General features: G+C 33.6%; 1 protein-coding gene across 1 annotated transcript in view; it reads left to right on the top strand.

The window, feature by feature from the left end:
• Positions 1–12,393, top strand: part of LOC114167135 (uracil phosphoribosyltransferase) — a 100,398-nt gene that overhangs the window by 73,345 nt on the left and 14,660 nt on the right. The gene's annotated exons all lie outside the window — the stretch shown is intronic.

Raw genomic sequence — 12,393 nt, 5'->3', positions numbered from 1 at the left:
AAGCATATATCCCAATCATCACATACTCATACATAAATCATTTGATATCCAATGCCTGAGTTTCCTTCACCTCACTACCCTACTAATCCCTATCATACATACCAAGTTATCCAGCATAACACCCAATACACGCAATCACAACAGAAAATCAAAATGATCAGCAGAACTGAGGTGTCGCCTGGCGGCAGTCCAGGCGCCGCAAGGCGGTGCTTGACAAATTGGGTTCTGCCTAGATTTATTTCGATTCAATTCTGATTCCCAAGCACTCCAATCATAGTACCTATTTTCACGCTGACATAATTTCACATGTACGCATATGATAGAGCTCATACTTTATTCATATTAACATCAATTCCATAAAACAATGCATTGATCATATACATAATTCATGCTTAATTATTTCCAACCCCAACATGAACCCTAGTACTAATTTCAATCAAGAGTTCATGCAATTTCCACCAATTAAATAATTATAGATTAGTCTTGTCATGCCAATCGTATAAGTACAATAAAAATCCAATTCAAACATCACCACAGCACTGATAAACCAAACAAACAAGGGAAAACTAGCAACAGCGAATACGTCGCCTGGTGAGTCGCCTTCAGCCGCCAGGCGGTTCATAGGGAACCCCAGAAAACTGGCTCAATCACATGTGTCGCCTGGTAGCAGTTCATGTGTCGCCAGGTAGCAGTTCATGTGTCGCCAGGCGGTTTCTGGAAAAATCCAGAAACGCGAAAAAGTTCGAGATTGGCAAGGTCATACGCTTCAAGCATGATACATGATATATATCCGTACGATAAATAGAATTAAAAACACATAATAGGAGCTCTCCTAACCTGGAATTCCTTGCTTCCACTTGCAAACACTTAGCTAATCTCTTTGAATCCCAAAGCTTCCTTCGTCCTTCCACTTTTTAGCACTCCCTCTCACTCTCTACAGCCCTTAAGTATTCTGAAAGTTCTCTCCTCACTCTATGCACCAATGGCAGCCTCACTAGCACTCTTTCTCACCCTTAATGGAGTCCTTAATTATGCCTTAATTTGGTTTAATGGTAGCAAAACGAAAATTAGTTTAAAGGGATTTAAGAGCTATTGATTGACCATTAAATCATGGTTTTCCAGCCCTCCTACCTGCCTCACAAATTAGGCTAGGGTTTTTAGGCTCTTCACATTCATGCCAAGGATTAATTTTTGCAAAACAAAAAAAAGAAGTTATTTTGCTTAAAATTAAGCCAAGGTTCAAACCTACAACCTCCTAATTACCAAGTTCAAAACACAACCATTCAATCAATTCATATTTTGTGATATTTTCTATAAATATAGAAATTTATCTCCATTAACACGCCCAAATCATATCATAAAAATAATAATAAGATTAAATAACACACAATTACATACATAGGACTTGACAAGTCCTTTCACTTGAACAAGTACTCTCAACCATTTGAGCTAGTACTTTTCCACATCACATTAATTAGTAATTAATTTCATAAAGGCTTCCACTACCTGCATTTATTAAATAATTATTTATTTAATTATTTAATTTTTGAGGGTCTTACAGAAAATGAGATTTGTCAAAGGTTGGAATTATTTTATGATATGACACTTTTATTTTGTAGTACTTTGTATCCAACTGTGAATGTCGTTTTCCCAAAAATATGTGAAATTAAGTTGGCTTTCCTTTCCTAATTCCATTATTCATGAAATGGTTGCAACCATGATTACTAAATTTGATAAGTATTGAAGTATGATCAATAGGGTGATGGTTGTAGGAATTGTATTAATCCCTAGTACATAATTGACTTGTTAGATTATTTTTTGCCTCAAATTTATGGAGAAAAATCTCATTATGAAATTGAGAGGGTAAAATCTATTTGTCAAGATTTGGTAAAAGACTATGCCATTGAAGTCAAGGGTAAAGAATTGGCTGCTTCATCTTAAAGTTCAAAGCTAAATGTAGTGGATGTAAGTGTTCTTGGAAGAAAAGAAAGTTGGAGGTAAAAATTTTGCAAAACATAAGATTGCAAAGACAAATGACACACCAAATTTGAAGTTAGGCACACATGAGAATTACAAATCGCCAACAAAATACACACCACCACATCATGCATGGAAAATAAGGTTCCATTAAAAATCCATATACTTACCAAACAATACATTCAACAACGAACTCATCGAGTGTTTTACATCTAAAAGAAGCAACAAACAACTAAAGTACCAAGCCACCATTTTAAATCTATAACCATGCAATTGGAATATTACATGTAACCAAGCAAAAGACATAGAATTGACATTGCAATTATGGCTATATAACTCACCTTCAATAAGATAACCATCACATGATATAAGGCACAAAGTAAAGATAAAACACACACTCATTCCATCAAAGGCCAGCAACACATTAAAACATAAGACAATTTGTAAAACCAGATGAAAAGCACCAAACGAAAAGTATGAAAAACTAGTGAAGCCAAATGAGATTGCACCCAATTGTATATTGAAAGAAAACATGCTTTTACGTGAACTTCACCTTAAACATGAATAAGAAAAACCAATAAAACCACCAGCTAACCTAAACTATACAAATACGTGTGAAAGGCTCTTAACCATACATAAAGAAAACCAAATGCCATGAGAAATAAACTACACCATTTTCACGTCTCTACACCACCTAAAAGTTGCCCTTAAAAGCTAAGGAAAGCATTGCACCTAAACTACATGAACCATGTCCCACGGAGACTCTCTCACTCCCATGTTATGCACCTCACGTCAATGGGAATATATGTTAACATTAAATGGAAAAGATGGCATACCAAACCTGAAAAATTATACCATGCACCAATGAAAATATTTCTATGCACCACAAGCCCTTAATAGTACAGTCACATACTACTATGATTCCCACGTGATACATGCACACACCACCCACAACCAAAACGTAACAATGTGAGAGGGAATAATGGAATGACATTTTCCTTTCAACTATAACCATATGATGCAAAGGTAGAGAAATATTCATAACCTAGACAACCTAAAGAGAACACAAAGGCTATCCTAAAAATTCACATTTGAAGCAATGTGAAATTGGTTTTAGGCTACCATATAGTATGACTATTATTCACCTTGGGCCCCACGAGAATCTTGTGATTATGTGATTTTTCTTCTATTCTCTCACAAAGAAAGAAACCTAACACATGATTGGATTAAAAGGAAACGCACAACAACCAAAATTTGGCTAACACACCAAGCTAGAGGAAAGATTGAAGAAGATCCAATGTGAATTAAAAGGAGACAAACTACCCCTAAACTATCATAAGCTCAAACACGGGATTAGTGAACAATGTCAGGAAAAGAAAGAAACCTAAGAGCCTTGGGTTCCACCCTATGCACAAAAACAAGATTAGGTATGGATAGTTTTTCTCTCCACGAAGTGACAAAGCATTGGAATGGTGGAATAGTAGGCTAAGGAAGAAAGACATGACTGATTCATGCACTAAATGTAACAACACTTTGTTGCAGAGACGTAGAACCCATTTTCGAAAACACTTGGTGAGTGTGAAACGTGTGGAACTGCACCTAAATACAACTAACATAAAATGAACCAATAGCAATAGCTAACATTTACGGTCCCACCATTCCCATAATGCCTTTCAAATGATATACTATAATATATTATTAAACAAAAAAAGGAAACTACAATGAGAAAAATAACCCTTATGTGCATTAATTTAGTATGGTAGCAATGTGAGCAATAAAGAAAGAAACTAAAGAAAGAAAATATAGGTGTCGCAACCGAAATCGCGACGGGACGACGAACCAAAAAAGTAAAATTTTGTAAAAACAGAGTTTGGAGTCGCCACCATAGTTATTATAGGAAACTATGGAAAACCATAAAAAAAGCAAGGTCTGCGAAAAACCAGAATTTGGGTCCGGGAGTCGGTTACGCGTGGGGAAGGTATTAGCACCCCACAACGCCCGTCCTAAGATGGTACCTTTAATTAAATGTGCAAAAATTTTGTGGTTTTTCAAAATATATATGTTTTTCCAAAATTAGCATAAAAGAATGTACAAAAAATAAAACTATTTTTTTGATTTTTTGGGCCCGACGAGGATTAATCCTCGCTCCTACGTATCTCCATGTGAATGGAGAATCAGGGTTACGTAGTTCTTTTTGAAAAATCTATTTGGAAAATTATTTGAAAATGATTTAATTTGTTTTATAATTTTAAAAATCTTTTTATTTAAATTTTATTATTATTTTTAAATTGGTGTCATGCGACCCGAGCGGCCGGATAGACACTTCAAATAAAAATTTTTTTCTAATCTTTTATTTTTTATTTTTTAATCATTTATAAATTTTTAATATTTTTAAAGTTATTTTAGAGTAGTTATGGATGTCATTGCGACGTGAGCAACCAAATAGATATAAAAGAGTAAACAAAGAAAGTTATATTTTATTTTTGGATCATTTGTATATATTTTTAGAAAAAACAAAAGTCTAAATCAAAAGCTGAAAGAATTGAGAGTGACGTACCTTAAAACAAATTTCAATATCTCTCCACCTTTTCTCTTTTCTTTTTTGTTTTTGCTTCCTTTTCTAATTTGTGTTTGTTTTTTCAATAGAGATAAAGATGAGAGGTGTCTATGTGGGTGGTAATGAGAGGAAGAGAGAGTGTAAAGAATGTTTTTTTTTTCTACCTCCTTCAATATGTTTTTTTAAGAGAGATAAAAAAGGAGGTGTGTATGTGGGAATGGTGATGGAAAAGAATTAGAGTAGTGTAGAGAATCTTTTTTTCAGGGTCCTTTCCGTATGACAGAGTGCGTATTTATATTCAGAACTTGCAATGTCAATGCAATCTCAGCCTTAATTGTAACGAACAATATAAGGAAGGAATTGGTCATGATAGTAGCAAATTATGAGTATCAAATCGCAGCAAATCAGAGCACAAAATCAATCATCATCAATAACAAATCAGAGCACAAAATTAATCCTAATTAATAATATTGATTTTTACCATTTGAAGAGATATTGCTTCTAATTATTATTATATAATTAATTTCTCTATTAGGAACAAAAGTAGAAAATATTTGAGTTATTGGGCTCATGAAAATTAATAACAAATTGGGCTCTTTCCCTTTTTTCTCTTCTTTTTTTCTCTCTTTTTTCTTTTTTTTTCTGAAGTTGATGTTTGAAGATCTTTTTGAAAAAAATTTTGTTTCACATTTTTTTTCCATTAACTAAAAAACCCTTTTTTTATTATTTTTTTCGAAAATAAATTTATTCACCCAGACGAAATTGGGTGTTGACAGCTGCCCCTCTTTACTTAGATTTTATTAGATAATTTGAAAATTTGACTTTTTCATATTATCGTAATAAAAGATAAGTAAAGATAAAAACACTAGAAAACGTAACTCATCTATGAAACCTGATGCAATGCTAAAAAACGTGCAGTCCACTAAATAGGCCATGATACAATGTGTTTATGTACTCCAACCCAAACCGCAAAAGTTGTAACTCATCTAACCATAAACACGTAACCCAGCATCTCATACGATATATGAAGCACAACATTCAAGCATTAAACGTTTAAAAGAGAATAGAGAAAGAGTTAAGCTTCCCCTACCTCGTATAGTAGTCCTCCAACTTTTGTTTCCTACTCGTAACCCTTCGTGTCTCCCTCTTGGTTTCCTCATCTCACCCTCTTCTCTCTCCCTTGCAGCATGTCTCCTAAAACCCTCATCTAGACCGTTCACAGTTTTAGGTTTTTGTAGATTTAAAAAAAACATACATAATTTTCTTTAGTTTTTATACATGCATTTTTAAAATATAATATTTGGCCATTTTTTATTTTCTATCTATAATGTGGCAGCAATATGCTTAAAAACCAATAATCCTAACCTTTAAATTATGAAAGAAAAAGGTATTGTAGGATGTGGGTAACGAAAAAGAGAAAAATAAAAGGAACTATGGAACCTAACATAAAAGAAGAGAGAGAAAACTAATTGAAAATAAGCAAGCCCCACAACTTAAATGAGAAAGAAAAACATAACAAGTACATAAAATACATTTTTGGCCATCCAAGTTTCAAACCTGCCCCTCTCCAATGCCAACCATTCACTTTATCCACTCGGCTAAATGTTTAGTCATGCTATTTTGCACACTAAAAATCTAAAAACACATATCTTCCTCATAATATAAATAAATAAATAAATAAAACCACAACTTAAATCACTTAAATAATTATCCCAAAATTTCATAATTAATTAAATAATAAAAATAAATAAACAACACTTAACTTAAATCAATCAATTAATTATTTCATCATATATCAAAATTAAATAAAATACTTAATTAAATAAATTCACAATCTCAAACAAGCTATCAATTTTTCTATATGTTTCCCTTTATTCTAATTTTTCTCGGGTCTTAAAATTGTTAGAAATTGTTAATGAAATTGTTATGTTTTCAGGCTCTTCTAGATTGAAACTGAACAACATGAAACTTTATACAATATTGTAAGATGTGGACATTGATGAAGTTAGTAATTTCTTTAATATTTCATTAAAAAATAAAGGTTAAAATACTCCATTGGTCCACGTTTTTGTTCAAAAATATAGACCAAGGGAGTATTTTAATCAAAAATAAACGAAAATATCAATTGTTAGTGATTTTTTATTTGTTTATTTTTCAAGAATCTATTGGAGAAAGTGGACTTATTGATTCATACACTAATTAAAGAATTTTTGTTGTGTTAAACATAATTTTATATTTACTTTTATAATTATTTGGACTTGTATGAATTTGAATTTATTTGAACTTTATTTGAAATTTATGATAGTGATGTATTTTATTTTATTTGAATTTATGCTTAAAATATTTGTTTGCTAAATATTTTTGTTAATATCCAGCGGGTAGAGTACATGGGAGCTACTACTTATACCCTACATGCCCCGTTGATATCCCTAGTGGCAAGCAAAAAGCAAAAAGTTTTTTAATTCAGTCTTCGAAGAAGTGATGAAGAAAGCGTGGGAGCATCATCTTCAACCTCTCTTCATCATCTTCAATCGCTCTTCTTCTCTAAACCTATCTTCTTCAACAAACCCATATTCTACAACCAACCTTTGTATCTATTCCAACCATGTGGGTGAACCCATTGGCCGAAAGCTCCGACGGTTGCGCCTCCCTATTCATTGGCAACTAGAGGCGGAATTTTCGATGTCTTTGTAGTGGCGTAAGGGTTGTGGTTGTCCTTCATTCCTTTAGTTCGTTAGAGAAAGTTTAATAGTGTCGCTTCTTCGAAGAGGTGCGTGATGACAGATTTGAATTATTTTGGAGTGTTTTTTGTCATTTGTTTTTTGTAAAAGGCAAAGACGAAGTTGGTTTTTTGTTTCAAATGTTGGTTTAAGAGGTTAGGGTTAAGTAAATCTATTATTTTTTTGGTTCATGTTGCCCCTGAAATGATGCCACTGACATTTATTCTTACGTTAACTAAGTTAAGTAAGCCACTATAGGGCTATTTTTTTCCATGTTGGCCCTTTTTTGGATGCCTTTGAAATCATATTATGCCATTGACTATAAAGAAAATATTTTCTTACTCCAATGTGTCTTTCCTGCATTCATGAAGTGTGAAGAACTCAGTTGATTATTTTTCATTTGAAATGGGTGGTAAATGTAAACGCAAATTATTACTTGAAAAGGTGGACAAAGGGGTCAGTAAACGCAAATAATCAATCCAAAAGATGGACAAGGAGGTCAGTCAATTTTAACGTTGTAGTAATGATTTTTTTTTGTCTCATAAATTGTACTGCTTTTTAAATTAGTGTTTATGTGTTTACATGGTATTATAGGTTAGAATTAAACATCGATGTCAAACAAAATACATTATTGAAGTAAATGGTGTATTGGCACCCACACATTGTCCTAGGATTGAAGGCAAACCTTTTATATGGTGCTTGTACCTAAAAAAGAAGTTGAATATAAATTGTCCACTAATAAGTGAAGTTCTTTGTTGATGGGTTCCAGATAGGGAATTCATTAAAATTAGGCATTAATTTGTAAAATTATTTGTTTTACATGTTAGCATATGTTTGGGATTAACTGTAGTAGGTGAAGAGGTTGATTTTGATAGTGATGTATATGGTGAGGCTGGGTCATTGGTAGAGATTGAAGACCACGATGTTGAAAGTGTTTGTCATTTGTTTTGCTACTTTGTTTTGTTGTATTATATTTTCCCAGGACGTCTATGACGGTACCAAACATGTCTTTTAGGTTATTAGGTAACCTTGACAACCTGGAACAGTACAGCTGGGCAAGTTTTGTACAGTCTTTTGGTAGCTTCTCTGAATCGGTCATAGAAGGTTTTTATAGAAAACCAAAATGAACATACCATTTTTGTAACTAGTTCTTTCATAATATGAAATTATTTTATCATGTTTTACTTTTGACGTTTATTAATTTTGGTTTTATGTTTTAAGGTTTGGGTTGCAAGGCGTCTTTCGTTAGGAGGCCTTGATGGTGACATAGTTTTCCCTAGATTTTTGTCGTGGCCAATGTTGAGAATTAGGGGAGACAATATTAAGAAGTACTTTGAATGCAATAAAGTGTGTAATATTAGCTTTCATATTGCTTTATGCAATGTGTTGTGAAATGTGTTTTAACTAAAATACAAACAAGTACTAACCTAGGTCATATGTTTTTGACATTGATAGAAGTTGATACCAAAGTACAGTAACCTTGGTTTAGTTAAGTATTTTGTAGTATTGATCAAATTTGCACCATTTATGAACTTCTTGAAATAAAGCACACGTAGGAACTAAATGACTCCATTTTTAGTATTGTATGGTTATTGAAAAGTTAATAATTGCAAACCTAAGGTATATTTCAAGTCCATGTTAATAATACATGAGTAGGGATCATTTTTAATGGTTGGCTTATTCAGTAACCAGTAAACAAAAAGCTATGAACATTTTAAAGTAAAATTAACTTCATTGTTGTACTCCTTCAATTTAATTGACATGAAGGAAAATGTTTATAAATCCATGTTACAACCACGAGCTAACTAACATACGAATAAGTACAAACACGAGTTATCTGTTTTTGACACTCATAAAATCTTATAGGAAAACATGTGTTCTAACATTTTGTTGTTATTTGCAGGCTATTTTTGATTAGGGCCTAACTGCAACAAAATAAACAACCCAATTCTTCGTGGTGATGTCCATATAAACGAAGACAGCACGACAAAAGGAAATTATGACAAACCTCTTGGTAAAAATGAAATAGAAAATAAATTAATGCGGAGATCGAAAATTCATGAAAGACTACCACTACAAAAAAAATTGAAATTACCGACGGAATTTTACCGACGGATATACTTCTGTCGGTAAATTTGAATTACCGACGGATTTTACCGACGGATTCTCAAATTTTAATTACCGACAGAAAAATCTGTCGGTAAAAAAAATTTCACTTACCGACAGAAAAATCTGTCGGTAAAATCCGTCGATAATTCAAATTTTTTTTACCGACAAATTTACCGACGGATTTTTTCATCGGTAAAAGAAGCGGGAAATTTCCCGCCCAAATTTGAATTACCGACGGATTTACCGACGGAAAAATCCGTCGATAAAAGAAACGGGAAATTTTTTGTCCTAATTTGATTTACCGACGGATTTATCCGTCGGTAAAAGAAACGGGAATTTTCCCGCCCAAATCTCACCTTATAAGAAGACGAGGAGAAGAAGAAGAGAAGAAGAAGAAGAGAAGAAGAAGAAGAGAAGAAGGAGAAGAAGAAGAAAAAGAAGGAGAAAGAAAAGAAGAAGGAGAAGAAAAGAAGGAGAAGAAGAAGAAGAAGAGAGGAAGAAGGAGAAGAAGAAGAGGAAGAAGGAGAAGATGAAGGAGAAGAAGAAGAAGAAAGAGGAAGAAGATGACAACGATGGTGGCGGCGACGATGGTGCCAGTGGCGACGGTGATGGCGACGGCGACGACGGCGGCGACATTGACGGCGACCACAAAAAAAAAACGAAAAAAAAATTGAAAGAGGGAGGAGGAAGAAGATGAATAGTGTAACTAATTTACCGACGAATTTTTGGTAATTACCGACGGATATTTAGGTCGGTAATTACCGACTGATATTTTTCGTCGGTAATTACCGACGGATTTTTCCGTCGGTAATTACCGACGGAACATGATTTCCGTCGGTAAAATTTTACAGACAAGCATTTTACTGACAAATTTTTGACCGTCGATGATCCGTCGGTAATGTTGATTTAGCGACGGATTTCGGCCATTACCGACGGATTTTGACCGTCGGTAATAATGGTTTTTCTTGTAGTGTACTAAGGAAGATTAAAGAACAAATAGAAAAGATTTGTACATAATTTGACAGTACTGTTGAAGCACAACCTTGTGTAACCTTGTGCTTCTAAGCAGAAAATCATTGATAAAGCTAATATTAGTGGTGAAGCAAAGGTCTTTCTTTTTCAAGAGAACTTGTTTGATGAAGTTAACATCTATGGTGAAGTACAATGTTGTCCTTCTCAACAAAATGTCTTTCATAAACCTGACATTAGTGGTGAAGCACAATCGTGCCCATCTCAACAGAACAACATTGATGAACATGAGATTAATGTTGAAGTATAGGCATGTCCTTCTAATCATAACACCTTTGATTAGTGTTATGCTGACATTAGTGTTCAACCACGACCTTGCTTTTCTGAGCAGAATGACTTACATGAAGTTGATATTAGTGGTCAAGCAAAGGTCTGTCATGATGAGTAAAACACCTTTCATGAAGTTGACATTACTGCTCAACCACAACTTTGTCCTTTTGAGCAGGACCCCTTTCATGAAGTTGATATTACCGGGAAACTAGAGCCTCGTACTTTAGAGCAAGACCCTTTTCATGAAGCCTAATACCAAAACATGTCAACAATGTGATGAAATTTAATGGAATATTGTCATTGTGTCCATGATTGAGCATGTCATTCACAAACACGATCACGTAAAGCACAAAATGTGTTTTCTTATGCCATGTTCTTTAAAAGACTATAAAAAATGGTTGTCTTAACCTCATTACATCCTACAAAGAACGATCGCTTTATCAACTTTATGGTACACATTTGAACGTAGTCATATTGAATATAATTGAAATTGTATAATGTACATGAATAATCTTCAGTTGTAGACATTTGTTTGTCTTATTGAAGTTGTGAACCATGTTGGTTGTGTTATATGTTACAATAGGCAGAAGATCATTACGTTCTGTAGTACTAAAATATAGAGTCACATTTTCAGTTATAAACATATATACTAAAACCAAGAATGAAGTATGTAAAATATAAACAAGGTAGTAAGACTTACAATGTGATCCTTTATTGCTTTATTTATAGATGCTCTTGATTTGTGCCTTTTACAATCGTTATCAATGATTGATATAGCCTTAATGATCGTGGTCTGCCTTTTCTTTTCACGTGTATTGGGCTACATACATTATCGTTCATTAAAGTTTTAGTACTTGGTGAAGAGTTACCGTTGTGTGGGTGTAAATACGTACTTTGACTATTGAAAGAAGGTAAAGCATGATTGGTAGCCATAGACTAAAGTTGGTTAAACAAAGATTTTGTGGCACTTTCAGACTGACGGGCAACTTTAGCAATGTCATAAAATTTATTACACAATAAGTCATATCTTTCCACATGTAGGTCATCATTCTTAGTGTTGTATGACACTCTTATATGAGTGTGCCTCCTTCGCATGTGTTTGCTTCACCTCCTCAATGCATACTTTGGTGGTACACTTTTCATATCCTCCTATGACATTACCACAAAACAATGTCGGCAAAGAATACCCCTAAACTTAAATAAATGACAACTACATTCAATGTCTTTTGTCAACTGATCATATTTAACTTCATGACTTTTGTTTGTCTTTGCCCTTTCTTCATGAACTCTTCTTTCACTATGAACTTTGAATGAATGTCATCAAATACAACACTTTTGATATTGCAATTAATTTTACTCCTTAACTCTTGTTGGACTTCACTAAGTTTTGCATGAGTGTATTCATCCTGGAATTGCCTTGCAATGAATGAATGTGTGGCACTCTTTAAAGAGTACAAAGACATTCATTGTTTGTAATTAAAAATTGCTTATGAAGTCTGCTCAGTCGCACTCAAAGTCAAAAGCAGAAGATGACCCGTATACCAAATGCTTCAAACCATGCTTAATATCCTTGAATTTCGAAAACCCAAGTAATTTTTACGATACTTTTTTCATAATGTGCCAAAGGCACCACCGATGTTGGGTGTTAGGCAAGACAATACCAATTGCATTTTTCATGGCTTTGCATTGGTTAGTGATAATGCCTTCCAAAGCCTTGTTGCCCATGCATCT

The sequence above is a fragment of the Vigna unguiculata genome, chromosome 10, assembly GCF_004118075.2.
Source record: "Vigna unguiculata cultivar IT97K-499-35 chromosome 10, ASM411807v1, whole genome shotgun sequence".
Lineage (NCBI taxonomy): Eukaryota > Viridiplantae > Streptophyta > Magnoliopsida > Fabales > Fabaceae > Vigna > Vigna unguiculata.
The sequence above is the reverse complement of the archived record's forward strand: the minus strand, read 5'-3'. Positions and strand labels throughout refer to the sequence as shown.